The sequence below is a fragment of the Doryrhamphus excisus genome, chromosome 11 (assembly GCF_030265055.1).
Source record: "Doryrhamphus excisus isolate RoL2022-K1 chromosome 11, RoL_Dexc_1.0, whole genome shotgun sequence".
Classification (NCBI taxonomy): Eukaryota; Metazoa; Chordata; class Actinopteri; order Syngnathiformes; family Syngnathidae; genus Doryrhamphus; species Doryrhamphus excisus.
In genome coordinates, this window is record NC_080476.1 from 20777877 (window position 1) to 20790762 (window position 12886).

At 48.6% G+C, this 12886-nt stretch overlaps 9 non-coding genes across 9 annotated transcripts; 7 read left to right on the forward strand and 2 right to left on the reverse strand.

Annotated features, from left to right (window-relative positions):
- Positions 1 to 5606: 5606 nt before the first annotated feature.
- On the forward strand, positions 5607 to 5677 carry trnag-gcc (transfer RNA glycine (anticodon GCC)). Its single transcript has one exon. It is a non-coding gene; the product is annotated as a tRNA-Gly (tRNA).
- A 342-nt stretch (positions 5678 to 6019) lies between these two features.
- Positions 6020 to 6093, forward strand: trnat-agu (transfer RNA threonine (anticodon AGU)). Its single transcript has one exon. It is a non-coding gene; the product is annotated as a tRNA-Thr (tRNA).
- Positions 6094 to 7785: 1692 nt separating this feature from the next.
- Positions 7786 to 7858, reverse strand: trnak-uuu (transfer RNA lysine (anticodon UUU)). The gene has a single exon. It is a non-coding gene; the product is annotated as a tRNA-Lys (tRNA).
- Positions 7859 to 8361: 503 nt separating this feature from the next.
- Positions 8362 to 8435, forward strand: trnan-guu (transfer RNA asparagine (anticodon GUU)). Its single transcript has one exon. It is a non-coding gene; the product is annotated as a tRNA-Asn (tRNA).
- A 779-nt stretch (positions 8436 to 9214) lies between these two features.
- On the forward strand, positions 9215 to 9296 carry trnas-uga (transfer RNA serine (anticodon UGA)). The gene has a single exon. It is a non-coding gene; the product is annotated as a tRNA-Ser (tRNA).
- Positions 9297 to 10484: 1188 nt separating this feature from the next.
- trnag-gcc (transfer RNA glycine (anticodon GCC)) lies at positions 10485 to 10555 on the forward strand. Its single transcript has one exon. It is a non-coding gene; the product is annotated as a tRNA-Gly (tRNA).
- Positions 10556 to 10725: 170 nt separating this feature from the next.
- Positions 10726 to 10799, forward strand: trnan-guu (transfer RNA asparagine (anticodon GUU)). The gene has a single exon. It is a non-coding gene; the product is annotated as a tRNA-Asn (tRNA).
- A 98-nt stretch (positions 10800 to 10897) lies between these two features.
- On the forward strand, positions 10898 to 10971 carry trnat-agu (transfer RNA threonine (anticodon AGU)). Its single transcript has one exon. It is a non-coding gene; the product is annotated as a tRNA-Thr (tRNA).
- A 1700-nt stretch (positions 10972 to 12671) lies between these two features.
- Positions 12672 to 12744, reverse strand: trnak-uuu (transfer RNA lysine (anticodon UUU)). The gene has a single exon. It is a non-coding gene; the product is annotated as a tRNA-Lys (tRNA).
- Positions 12745 to 12886: the final 142 nt, after the last annotated feature.

Consider the following 12886-nt stretch of genomic DNA (forward strand, 5'->3'; position numbering starts at 1 on the left):
CAATCTGTTTTTTCAGCAATCAGTTGGAGACTGTTTTCACTTGCAAGCCACGGTGCTAGTCCAGCCCAGCTTTTGCTTGGTAGGCAGATCCGCATCCAACAATTCCGATTCTATCCACAAACCTGCAAACCACACGGCCAGATCTACAGCAAACGAGACAGGCTGATGAGAGGATCAAGCAACGCCACAGACGTGATGCCAGACCTCTTCCAGAACATCAGGAAAGTTGGAAGACGAACGTGGATGGGCAAAGACAGCTTCCGTCCTTGAAACGTGCCACTCACGTGTGGGGATGGGGGGCATGCACCTCGGAGTCGGGCCTGCTGGGGGGACGGTGCTCTCCCGGGCGTTTGGGTGTCTGCTACCACTGGTCCTATGCTCTGCTGCATCGCTGTCTCTGTCTTTGCCCATCCCCAGTCTTGCCTTAGGGCTCGTCGGGGATGATTCTCCGGTACGTGGGTGGTGCGCTGCTGGTTCTCGGGGCGGGGGGGAGGTCGGGCCTCCCGATTGATGGTGAGGTCCGTTGGTGGCCTTGCGCTGGTCTTGACTCCTCGGCTCTGGTGCTTGGCCTCCCCATGGCTTGGAGCTATGGCTCTTCCTCATGGGGGTGAGCTTCCCGGCAGGTGTCGGCCGGAGCGGTGGGGCGCCTTACTACTTGCCTGCACGCTCCCTCCGCTTGCTCATGTGCGGGCCTCCTCCCCTCGCCCGCTCCTTTGTCTTCCAGACTACCGTAGCCCCGATGCCGTGGTCGAGGGGATCTGGGGGTGCTATCCCTTGGTGGTCCGTATCTCCCTGGGCTCCCTATGGCGCCCCGGACTCCCCACCCGGGGACGTCCACGGTGTGTGCTTGCGTGTGTGCATATTGAGTGGATGGGGTGTGCGCGTGTGTCTGAGCTGATTTTATGTATTTATTGTTTTAAATACTTACTAAATACTAAATAATTATTAGTTTTATTACAATTATATATATATATATATATATATATATATATATATATATATATATATATATATATATATATATATATATATATATATATATATATGTGTGTGTGTATGGCTATATAGATATACGGGGGGTGGGCTCTGCGGGGGTCTGGCGCAGGGTGTTCCATCTCTGCCGCCCGGTCCTCCATGGGGCAGTGGCCCTGGGCCTCTTCTGTCCTGGCCGGGGCGGCCAGCCTTAAAGGGCCATCCTTAAAGGGCCATCCTTAAAGGGCCAGCCTTAAAGGGCCAGCCTTAGAGGGCCAGCCTTAGAGGGCCAGCCTTAAAGAGCCAGCCTTAGAGGGCCAGCCTTAGAGGGCCAGCCTTACAGGGCCAGCTTAAAGGGCCAGCCTTAAAGGGCCGACTTTAGAGGGCCGACTTTAGAGGGCCAGCCTTAAAGGGCCAGCCTTAGAGGGCCAGCCTTAGAGGGCCAGCATTAGAGGGCCAGCCTTAAAGGGCCAGCCATAAAGGGCCATCCTGAAAGGGCCAGCCTTAGACGGCCAGCCTTAGAGGGCCAGCCTTACAGGGCCGACCTTAGAGGGCCAGCCTTAAAGGGCCAGCTTTAAGGGCCAGCTTAAAGGGCCAGCCTTAGAGGGCCAGCCTTACAGGGCCAGCTTAAAGGGCCGACCTTAGAGGGCCAGCCTTAAAGGGCCAGCTTAAAGGGCCAGCTTAAAGGGCCAGCCTTAGAGGGCCAGCCTTAGAGGGCCAGCCTTAGAGGGCCAGCCTTAAAGGGCCAGCTTAAAGGGCCAGCTTAAAGGGCCAGCCTTAGAGGGCCAGCCTTAGAGGGCCAGCCTTAGAGGGCCAGCCTTAAAGGGCCAGCCTTAAAGGGCCAGCCTGAGAGGGCCAGCCTTAGAAGGCCAGCGAGGGCCAGCCTTAAAGGGTTAGCTTAAAGTGCCAGCCTTAAAGGGCCAGTCTTAGAGGGCCAGCCTTAGAGGGCCAGCCTCAGAAGGCCAGCGAGGGCCAGCCTTAAAGGGTTAGCTTAAAGTGCCAGCCTTAAAGGGTCAGTCTTAGAGGGCCAGCCTTAGAGGGCAGCCTTAAAGGGCCAGTCTTAGAGGGCCAGCCTTAGAGGGCAGCCTTAAAGGGTCAGCTTAGAGGGCCAGCCTTGGAGGGCCAGCTTTAGAGGGCCGGCTTAAAGGGCCAGCCTTAATGGGCCAGCTTTAGAGGGCCAGTGTAACCCATGTCTTCCCACCAGCCTAATCATGAGCAGCCATATGACTTGGTCAGCTGACGGTAGGTCCCCTCCTGATTGGCTGTCCTTTCTGCAAGGAAGCAGTAAAGGGCCAGCAGGTGCAGGTCATCAGTGGCTCCTGCTGTGGTTGGTCAACAAGCTGCATGCTCACAACCCTCTTTGATATCCATACCTACAGAAAACAACTTTGCGGTAAGCCTTTCCATTTCACCGGCCATGTCTGTGGCCGCTACATCTGAATGGATATATTATGTATATATATTATATATTATTATCTGTATGTATATATATATTTCAACTGCTAAACTCATTGCTCGACAGTAAAGTGGGATGAATGCCACAAGTGAACTTTTACTGTCATTATGAAGGATGGCCATCTTGAATTGGATGTATAAGTGTTGGATTATTTACCGGTACATTTTGTAAAGTGGACTGACATGTTAATACCTGTTTCTGGCATTAAAGGGCCAGCCTTGAAGGGCCAGCCTTAAAGCTCTAGCCTTAAAGGGACAGCTCAAACGTGTGAAAACTTTATGCAGTTTTTTAAGGACAAGGTTGCATCTGTACGAAGTAATATATCACCCCCCTCTTTTAATATGCCCACATTGACACAGTGCTCTAAAGGTTTTTATCAGTTTGAACCGGTGTCACTGGCTTTTATCACGGAGATGGTAAAGGGTCTTAAGCCTTCTTCTTCCCCCATCGACCCAGTCCCACCTCGCTTTTTTAGGGAGGTGTGGCCAACCGTGGGTCCTTCTGTGTGTGCCATCATCAACAGTAGCCTGGCCTCTGGTACCGTGCCATCTTTCTGTAAAAAGGCTACTGTTGAACCTTTGTTGAAAAAAACTAGTCTGGATCCTTTAATTTTATCAAATTATCGGCCAATCTCTAAACTGCCTTTTATCTCAAAGATTTTAGAAAGAAGTGTTCTTGCACAGATGCAACCTTTTTTAGATGAGAATGGGATTTTAGACACTTTTCAGTCAGGTTACAGGGCTTTTCATAGCACTGAGTCTGCACTTTTAAAGGTTTTTAACGACCTATTTTTAATAACTGACTCTGGTGGTTCAGCCATTTTAGTGCTTTTAGACCTGACTGCTGCTTTTGACACAGTGGACCATACCATTCTTTTATCTCGCCTGGAGAACTGTGTGGGTGTCAGGGGGTCTGCTCTTGAGTGGTTTAGGTCGTACCTGTCAGGGAGATGCCTTGCCGTGGGACTTGGGGGATCTTACTCCTCCACTGCTCCGCTTGACTGTGGAGTTCCGCAAGGATCAATTCTTGGGCCCATTTTATTTGCCCTCTACCTGGTCCCACTTGGCGCAGTACTTAAAAAGCATGGCATCTCCTATCACTTGTATGCGGACGACTGCCAGCTGTACTTGCCACTCGCAAAAAATAATCATGCCCCCCTGACACCCCTTCTTGAGTGCTTAAGGGATGTCAAGGCCTGGTTGGCTCACAACTTTTTAATGCTTAACGAGGAGAAGACCGAAGCTATCCTCCTCAACTATAAAGGCCCCCCTATAGACTTCGGTCCCCTCCAAAACAACATTCGTCCCTCAGCCACCAGCCTTGGCGTCATAATAGACAGTGATTTTAAACTCAACAAACAAATTAATGCAGTTATAAAATCCTGTTTTTATCATCTTCGGCTTTTATCTAAAATTAAGTCTTTTTTTATCTTTGCAACACTTTGAGCAAGTCATGCACGCTTTTATTTCATCACGTCTGGACTACTGTAATGCACTTTACTCTGGAATTAGCCAAAAGTCTCTCTCCCGCTTACAGTTAGTCCAGAACTCTGCGGCACGGCTTTTAACAGGAACCAAAAAGGGGGAGCACATCACCCCAATTCTGGCCTCCCTTCATTGGTTGCCTGTTGGTTTTAGGATTGATTTTAAGATTTTATTGTTTGTTTTTAAGGCGTTGAATGGGCTGGCCCCCAAATACATCTCGGACCTCATCCAAGTTTACTCTCCAGCTCGGTCACTGAGGTCCGAGGGCCAGCTCCAACTTGTGGTGCCCAAGACGAGACTTAAGACCAGGGGGGACCGAGCCTTTTCTGTGGTCGGCCCCATACTATGGAACTCTCTGCCCCCCCAAGTAAAAAAGGCCCCCAATATCGAAAGCTTTAAGTCTCGTCTTAAAACCCACTTTTATTCTCTGGCTTTTAACTCAGAGTGAGTCGTATGGTCCTGTGTCTTTTAGTTCTTTGTTTTTATTGTAATTGGTTCTATTTTTTATACTTTTATTGCTTTGTTTCTTGTTTTTAATATTTTAATATCTATTTTATTATTTTATTTCTTAAATGCTCTTTTAGTTTTGGATTATTACTTTTTATTTTTACTTGTCTGTGCAGCACTTTGGAAACTCTGTTTATAAAATATGCTATATAAATAAAGTGGATTGGATTGGATTGGATTGACTTGATTCTTTGTCATGCAGTCTGAAATTGGCAAACTGAGAAATAATGATTGAGTGACCAATGCAGTCTGTCTATTTTAATACATTTCATCTCAACTCATGTTGAAAAAGGACAGAGCCATTTCCGTGAGAGCACAAGACCCCTGGATTGTACCCAAAAATACTTTGCGTTCATCAAAGAAGCTGGTGTCCTGGTTTGCAATGCCTCGATTGTTACACCAGAAGGTGCGAGTCACATCCAAAACAAAGGGCATGCTGGAAGCATAGCATGCGTTAGTATGGCTTCAACTGAACAGAAGTTAGAAGGTTGTGAGTCTCCCGGGGCTCTTCCGGCACCACTCCTCCCTCCCTGCTCCAGCGGCGGAGCGCCGTCTGACGACGTCGGGAGTGTCGTCCCCATCCAACTGGGAGCCAGTCGCCTTTCGTCAGCGGAGAGGAGTCACCGGCTACGCCAGTGGCTGTGCCTGTACTGTGGGAGTCCTACACACAATTCCCCGCTGTCCAGTTCGCCCAGCACGCCAACGCTCTTCCTCCACCAGGGATATTCCCCAGCTGCTGGCACTGCCCGCTCCAACCACACCGGCTGTGTCATCCGCTTTGGTGGGCCGACTTCAGGTGAAAGGTACGATATCCTGGGCGGGGGAAGCTTCTCCTACCACAGCATTAATTGACTCTGGAGCGGACGAGAACTTCATTGATAGCGGACTGGTCAGTTCTCTTAACATTCCTACTGTTGAGCTTGTCCCCCACAAGAATGTCTGCTCGCTAGATGAACATCACCTGGCATGCATTACGCATCAGACGTGCACCATATCCTTGGTGCTGTCGGGTAACCACCACAAGGTCACTCATTTTTTTCTTATGCCCTCTCGCTCAGCTCTGTTAGTACTCGGCCTCCCCTGGCATCCCGTGCGTGTGTTGTGATGTTTTGTCATTCAGCGCCACTTTGCAGAGGCACATCCACTCGACAATTTAATTTGTTTCTCCGACAGTGTTTCCCAACGTGGCATTGGTGGTTCAGTGGTAGAATTCTCGCTTGCCAAGCGGGAGGCCCGGGTCCGATTCCCGGCCAATGCAGTATATCTCAGCTTATACCTTTCTTTAGAGCTCATGTTGAAAAAGTACAAAGGCTCTTTTCCTGCGAAAGGACAGTATTCAGAATGACACCTGAAACGTAACAGACCGGACCACCCGAGAGTTAAGGTGGACAGCGCTTAGTGAAACCTTACTGCAGTCATGCTGTTGTAGTCTCTGTCGCGCAATTGGTCAGCACGTTTGGCTGTTAACTGAGAGGTTGGTGGTTCGAGCCCACCCAGGGACTCTCAATTCACACATGTGTTGGACTTTGGACTCCCTCCCTTGTATGAACATTTTTCCCCATTGGCGAACTGTTTTTGTGTTGGTGCCAGATGCACTGCTGGCACTGTGGCTAAGCTGGTCAAAGTGCCTGTCTAGTAAACAGGAGATCCTGGGTTCAAATCCCAGCAGTGCCTGGGTGCTTGGTCAGTGAAACTTTGGCAGCTGATTTCTGAACCATGTACTTCTTTTTGTCACTTGCCCTTCAAGAACGAATTGACGTTGCATCCACAGCTGACATGATTGTTGTGGATCCCATTACGCCAGAAGGTGCTTGAATCCAAAGAGTATGACATTGTGATGTGTTGTCATTCAGCGCCACTTTGCAGAGGCTCATCCACTTGACAGTTGATTATTTTTCTCTTACAGTGTGTCCCCACGTGGCATTGGTGGTTCAGTGGTAAAATTCTCACTTGCCAAGCGGGGGCCGCGCGCGTGTTGTTGACATTTGCTGCCAGCCAATCAGGATGCGACACAGACGTCAGACAGGCAAAGAGACTCGCCTGCCACGCGGGCATGATTACCATTACCATTACCATCGATCAGGGATGGCAACTGAATTAAGAATCAATGCCAGAAACCTGCCACATGATTTCAGATAATGTTTTGATGCAGACTGGTCATGATGCCTCTGAAGTTCACCAAAGCAGACCTGACTTAAGGTGACTACACTTCCAAAGTTCCCAGTGATGACTGAACCTCTCGCTCCTTGTGTTCCCCGAGAAACTCGGTCAGCTGCGGAATTGACGTACTCCAGCAAAGGAACCAAAATAGTTATGAGACTGAACCTTCTCTGTCAACGCTGTGATGGCAGGGGAATTAGCTCAAATGGTAGAGCGCTCGCTTTGCATGCGAGAGGGAGCGGGATCGATGCCCACATTCTCCAAGAAGTCATATGCTTTTTTTGTAGAAGAGATGTTGGGATCGAAAATGAGTCCAGGATCTGTCCCTCAGCATCAGACAAATACCCCAAACCTAATCCTGGCTACGTTCTCTCGACTGGTCTCTTGTCATGTAATAGTGAAGAAACCCAGTCCTTGATTTATTGTTCCCAAGTACCAAACACTAATCTGAGCCCCAATTTCTATGCCAAATACAGTATTGGTCTAACCCTAAACCCAGTCCTAACTCCCTTCTCCAGTTGAGCACCTTAACTTGTTGTGTAGTACTTACCAGAAACTCAAGTCTATCATTTATTGACGGGTTTTATTCGTATTTCTGTCGTCAGTCGCTTCAGAATGACAGCAGTTGGCAGATAGCGCTTATGAATGACCCTAACCGTTCGACCGAGGACCAAGACAAATCCCATCTCCACTCAAAACCTGTCCAAATGTCAGTTACCTGACTGGGAGCACCAATATCTTTTTATTAATAAAAAAAATTGGATTAGAGATCAGATGTTAGATGTTGATGGTAGACTGTCAGATTCTATTATAAAGAACAATATTATGTAGGATAAACTGTGTAGTTTTCAATTTAAGAGGATAAGTGTAGATGAGGTAGGAAAACTGTTGCATTCCATTAAAAGTGATAAGCCATGTGGTATTGATAATTTGGATGGTAGGTTACTGAGGGCGGCAGCAAAGTTGATTCAGGAGCCGATATGCCATATCTTCAATTTAGTTATTGACAATGGCGTTTATCCACAGTCCTGGAAGATCGCAAAGGTGCTAGGTCGAAAAGGTTTACTTAAACAAGTTATTCCTTGCGTGCACGGTCATCTCGGTGTTGAGGAAGAAGGAGCAGAAATCTTCTGGCATACTGTACTTGACCACAGAAGGAGGATAAAGGGAACATTTAACATTTCAGGGAAGGGGCCTCCCTTCACCCGCCTGAACAGGGACTTGAACCCTGGACCCTCAGATAAAAAGTCTGACGCTCTACCAACTGAGCTATCCAGGCCTTTGTTGAACGCGGACAACTCACAAGGTCAAATCTTCTGGCATACTGTACTTGACCTTGCAGAGAGGAGAGCTTCTTCTCTGGCTCTCAACAAAGGCGGTCGCATCTTTCCCCTCTCCTCCCTATCCCTTATCTTCCCTGCTTTGTTGTCCCCTGTCCATCCTGTCGATGGAGTTTGACTTGATTCTTTGTCATGCAGTCTGAAATTGGCAAACTGAGAAATTATGATTGAGTGACCAATGCAGTCTGTCTATTTTAATACATTTCATCTCAACTCATGTTGAAAAAGGACAGAGCCATTTCCGTGAGAGCACAAGACCCCTGGATTGTACCCAAAAATACTTTGCGTTCATCAAAGAGTAAAGCTGGTGTCCTGCTTTGCAATGCCTCGATTGTTACACCAGAAGGTGCGAGTCACATCCAAAACAAAGGGCATGCTGGAAGCACAGCATGCGTTAGTATGGCTTAAACTGAACAAGCGAACAGAAGTCGGCAGGGTGTGAGTCTCTGTGGCGCAATCGGTCAGCGCGCTCGGCTGTTAACCGGGAGGCTGGTGGTTCGAGCCCACCCAGGGACGTTCTCTGGATGCATCAGTGTCACTGTTTATTCATGTTTGCGCTCCTCTCTTGCACAGCACTTGTGTGGTTCCCAATTGGCAAACTCTGTGTCAAGGCTCCCTACAAAGAGCGTTGTGTATTTGGACATTTGCAGGTTTAAGAAAAAGAGACCACTTTAGCCAAATATCTTCTGGACAAAAGAGTGGTCAGACAAGACAAAGTTTGAGCCAGTCACCTGAACATTAGACTTTTGATCTGAGTGTCCGGGATTCAAGTCCCTGTTCAGGTGATTAGTGATAGGGTCTGAGGTCCACTTGCAAACGCCTCCTTTTTGCCCACAAAATACAAGGGCAACAGGACAATCCCTTCAACAATCCCCCATTGGTCTTTTGAAAAAGTACAAAGGCTCTTTTCCTGCGAAAGGACAGTATTCAGAATGACACCTGAAACGTGACCACAGACCAGACCAAGACCACAGCACTTGTGTGGTTCCCAATTGGCAAACTCTGTGTCAAGGCTCCCTACAAAGAGCCTTGTGCATTTGGACATTTGCAGGTTTAAGAAAAAGAGACCACTTCAGCCAAATATCTTCTGGACAAAAGAGTGGTCAGACAAGACAAAGTTTGAGCCAGTCACCTGAACATTAGACTTTTGATCTGAGTGTCCGGGATTCAAGTCCCTGTTCAGGTGACCAGTGATAGGGTCTGAGGTCCACTTGCAAACGCCTCCTTTTTGCCCACAAAATACAAGGGCAACAGGACAATCCCTTCAACAATCCCCCATTGGTCTTTTCCAAGCAGTCACGGTGGCCGAGAGGTTAAGGCGTTGGACTTGAAATCCAATGGGGTTTCCCCGCACAGGTTCGAATCCTGTCTGTGACGCTTCGGTTGGGCATTTGTTGCCGCCATGCTGTTTACCTTGTGGTGGAGTACTGTTGGTTATGAGGGCCGGGGTGTTGGCCTTTCACAGTCCGCAATCGCTACACTGGTGGTCTAAATTGTGGGTAGAGGATAATGGGGTCCACTGTCCCCATTGATCTGCTTCTTGCTGTCTCGGTGGCCGAGAGGTTTGTTGCCACTCTGCTTTTGACATGCTGTTTTCAGCGGCCTTGTCGAGGGTGTTTCACAGGTGGGTGGGTGGTGTGATGTTGGATATGGGGGCCAGTGGGTTGTCACCGTTTTGTTGTTCCTGGAGCACATAAAGAAGAGTGGCCAGTACGGGGGGCTGAACCCATGACCTTGGCGTTATTAGCACCACACACTGACCAACTGAGCTAACCGGGATAGCGGCGGAGAGCTGCTGGAATGACAAGGCGCTACGAAACGCGTATCGTGCGGCGCCGCTCCGACCCACACGTCGGCTCCAAATCCCACCTCCCGGGGCTCTTCCGGCACCACTCCTCCCTCCCTGCTCCAGCGGCGGAGCGCCGTCTGACGACGTCAGGAGTGTCGTCCCCATCCAACTGGGAGCCAGTCGCCTTTCGTCAGCGGAGAGGAGTCACCGGCTACGCCAGTGGCTGTGCCTGTACTGTGGGAGTCCTACACACAATTCCCCGCTGTCCAGTTCGCCCAGCACGCCAACGCTCTTCCTCCACCAGGGATATTCCCCAGCTGCTGGCACTGCCCGCTCCAACCACACCGGCTGCGTCATCCGCTTTGGTGGGCCGACTTCAGGTGGAAGGTACGAACGATATCCTGGGCGGGGGAAGCTTCTCCTACCACAGCATTAATTGACTCTGGAGCGGACGAGAACTTCATTGATAGCGGACTGGTCAGTTCTCTTAACATTCCTACTGTTGAGCTTGTCCCCCACAAGAATGTCTGCTCGCTAGATGAACATCACCTGGCATGCATTACGCATCAGACGTGCACCATATCCTTGGTGCTGTGGTGGGTAACCACCACAAGGTCACTAATTTTTTTCTTATGCCCTCTCGCTCAGCTCTGTTAGTACTCGGCCTCCCCTGGCATCCCGTGCGTGTGTTGTGATGTTTTGTCATTCAGCGCCACTTTGCAGAGGCACATCCACTCGACAATTTAATTTGTTCTCCGACAGTGTTTCCCAACGTGGCATTGGTGGTTCAGTGGTAGAATTCTCGCTTGCCAAGCGGGAGGCCCGGGTCCGATTCCCGGCCAATGCAGTATATCTCAGCTTATACCTTTCTTTAGAGCTCATGTTGAAAAAGTACAAATGCTCTTTTCCTGCGAAAGGACAGTATTCAGAATGACACCTGAAACGTAACAGACCGGACCACCCGAGAGTTAAGGTGGACAGCGCTTAGTGAAACCTTACTGCAGTCATGCTGTTGTAGTCTCTGTCGTGCAATTGGTCAGCACGTTTGGCTGTTAACTGAGAGGTTGGTGGTTCGAGCCCACCCAGGGACTCTCAATTCACACATGTGTTGGACTTTGGACTCCCTCCCTTGTATGAACATTTTTCCCCATTGGCGAACTGTTTTTGTGTTGGTGCCAGATGCACTGCTGGCACTGTGGCTAAGCTGGTCAAAGTGCCTGTCTAGTAAACAGGAGATCCTGGGTTCAAATCCCAGCAGTGCCTGGGTGCTTGGTCAGTGGAACTTTGGCAGCTGATTTCTGAACCATGTACTTCTTTTTGTCACTTGCCCTTCAAGAACGAATTGACGTTGCATCCACAGCTGACATGATTGTTGTGGATCCCATTACGCCAGAAGGTGCTTGAATCCAAAGAGTATGACATTGTGATGTGTTGTCATTCAGCGCCACTTTGCAGAGGCTCATCCACTTGACAGTTGATTATTTTTCTCTTACAGTGTGTCCCCACGTGGCATTGGTGGTTCAGTGGTAGAATTCTCACTTGCCAAGCGGGGGCCGCGCGCGTGTTGTTGACATTTGCTGCCAGCCAATCAGGATGCGACACAGACGTCAGACAAGCAAAGAGACTCGCCTGCCACGCGGGCATGATTACCATTACCATCTATCAGGGATGGCAACTGAATTAAGAATCAATGCCAGAAACCTGCCACATGATTTCAGATAATGTTTTGATGCAGACTGGTCATGATGCCTCTGAAGTTCACCAAAGCAGACCTGACTTAAGGTGACTACACTTCCAAAGTTCCCAGTGATGACTGAACCTCTCGCTCCTTGTGTTCCCCGAGAAACTCGGTCAGCTGCGGAATTGACGTACTCCGGCAAAGGAACCAAAATAGTTATGAGACTGAACCTTCTCTGTCAACGCTGTGATGGCAGGGGAATTAGCTCAAATGGTAGAGCGCTCGCTTTGCATGCGAGAGGGAGCGGGATCGATGCCCACATTCTCCAAGAAGTCATATGCTTTTTTTGTAGAAGAGATGTTGGGATCGGAAATGAGTCCAGGATCTGTCCCTCAGCATCAGACAAATACCCCAAACCTAATCCTGGCTACGTTCTCTCGACTAGTCTCTTGTCATGTAATAGTGAAGAAACCCAGTCCTTGATTTATTGTTCCCAAGTACCAAACACTAATCTGAGCCCCAATTTCTATGCCAAATACAGTATTGGTCTAACCCTAAACCCAGTCTGAACTCCCTTCTCCAGTTGAGCACCTTATCTTGTTGTGTAGTACTTGCCAGAAACTCAAGTCTATCATTTATTGACGGGTTTTATTCGTATTTCTGTCGTCAGTCGCTTCAGAATGACAGCAGTTGGCAGATAGCGCTTATGAATGACCCTAACCGTTCGACCGAGGACCAAGACAAATCCCATCTCCACTCAAAACCTGTCCAAATGTCAGTTACCTGACTGGGAGCACCAATATATTTTTATTAATAAAATAAATTTGATTAGAGATCAGATGGTAGATGTTGATGGTAGACTGTCAGATTCTATTATAAAGAACAATATTATGTAGGATAAACTGTGTAGTTTTCAATTTAAGAGGATAAGTGTAGATGAGGTAGGAAAACTGTTGCATTCTATTAAAAGCGATAAGCCATGTGGTATTGATAATTTGGATGGTAGGTTACTGAGGGCGGCAGCAAAGTTGATTCAGGAGCCGATATGCCATATCTTCAATTTAATTATTGACAATGGCGTTTATCCACAGTCCTGGAAGATCGCAAAGGTGCTAGGTCGAAAAGGTTTGCTTAAACAAGTCATTCCTTGTGTGCACGGTCATCTCCTTGGCCTTCTCGGTGTTGAGGATGAAGGAGCAGAAATCTTCTGGCATACTGTACTTGACCACAGAAGGAGGATAAAGGAAGTAGGTTTAACATTTCAGGGAAGGGGCCTCCCTTCACCCGCCTGAACAGGGACTTGAACCCTGGACCCTCAGATTAAAAGTCTGATGCTCTACCAACCGAGCTATCCAGGCCTTTGTATGAATGCGGACAACTCACAAGGTCAAATCTTCTGGCATATTGTACTTGACCTTGCAGAGAGGAGAGCTTCTTCTCTGGCTCTCAACAAAGGCGGTCGCATCTTTCCCCTCTCCTCCCTATCCCTTATCTTCCCTG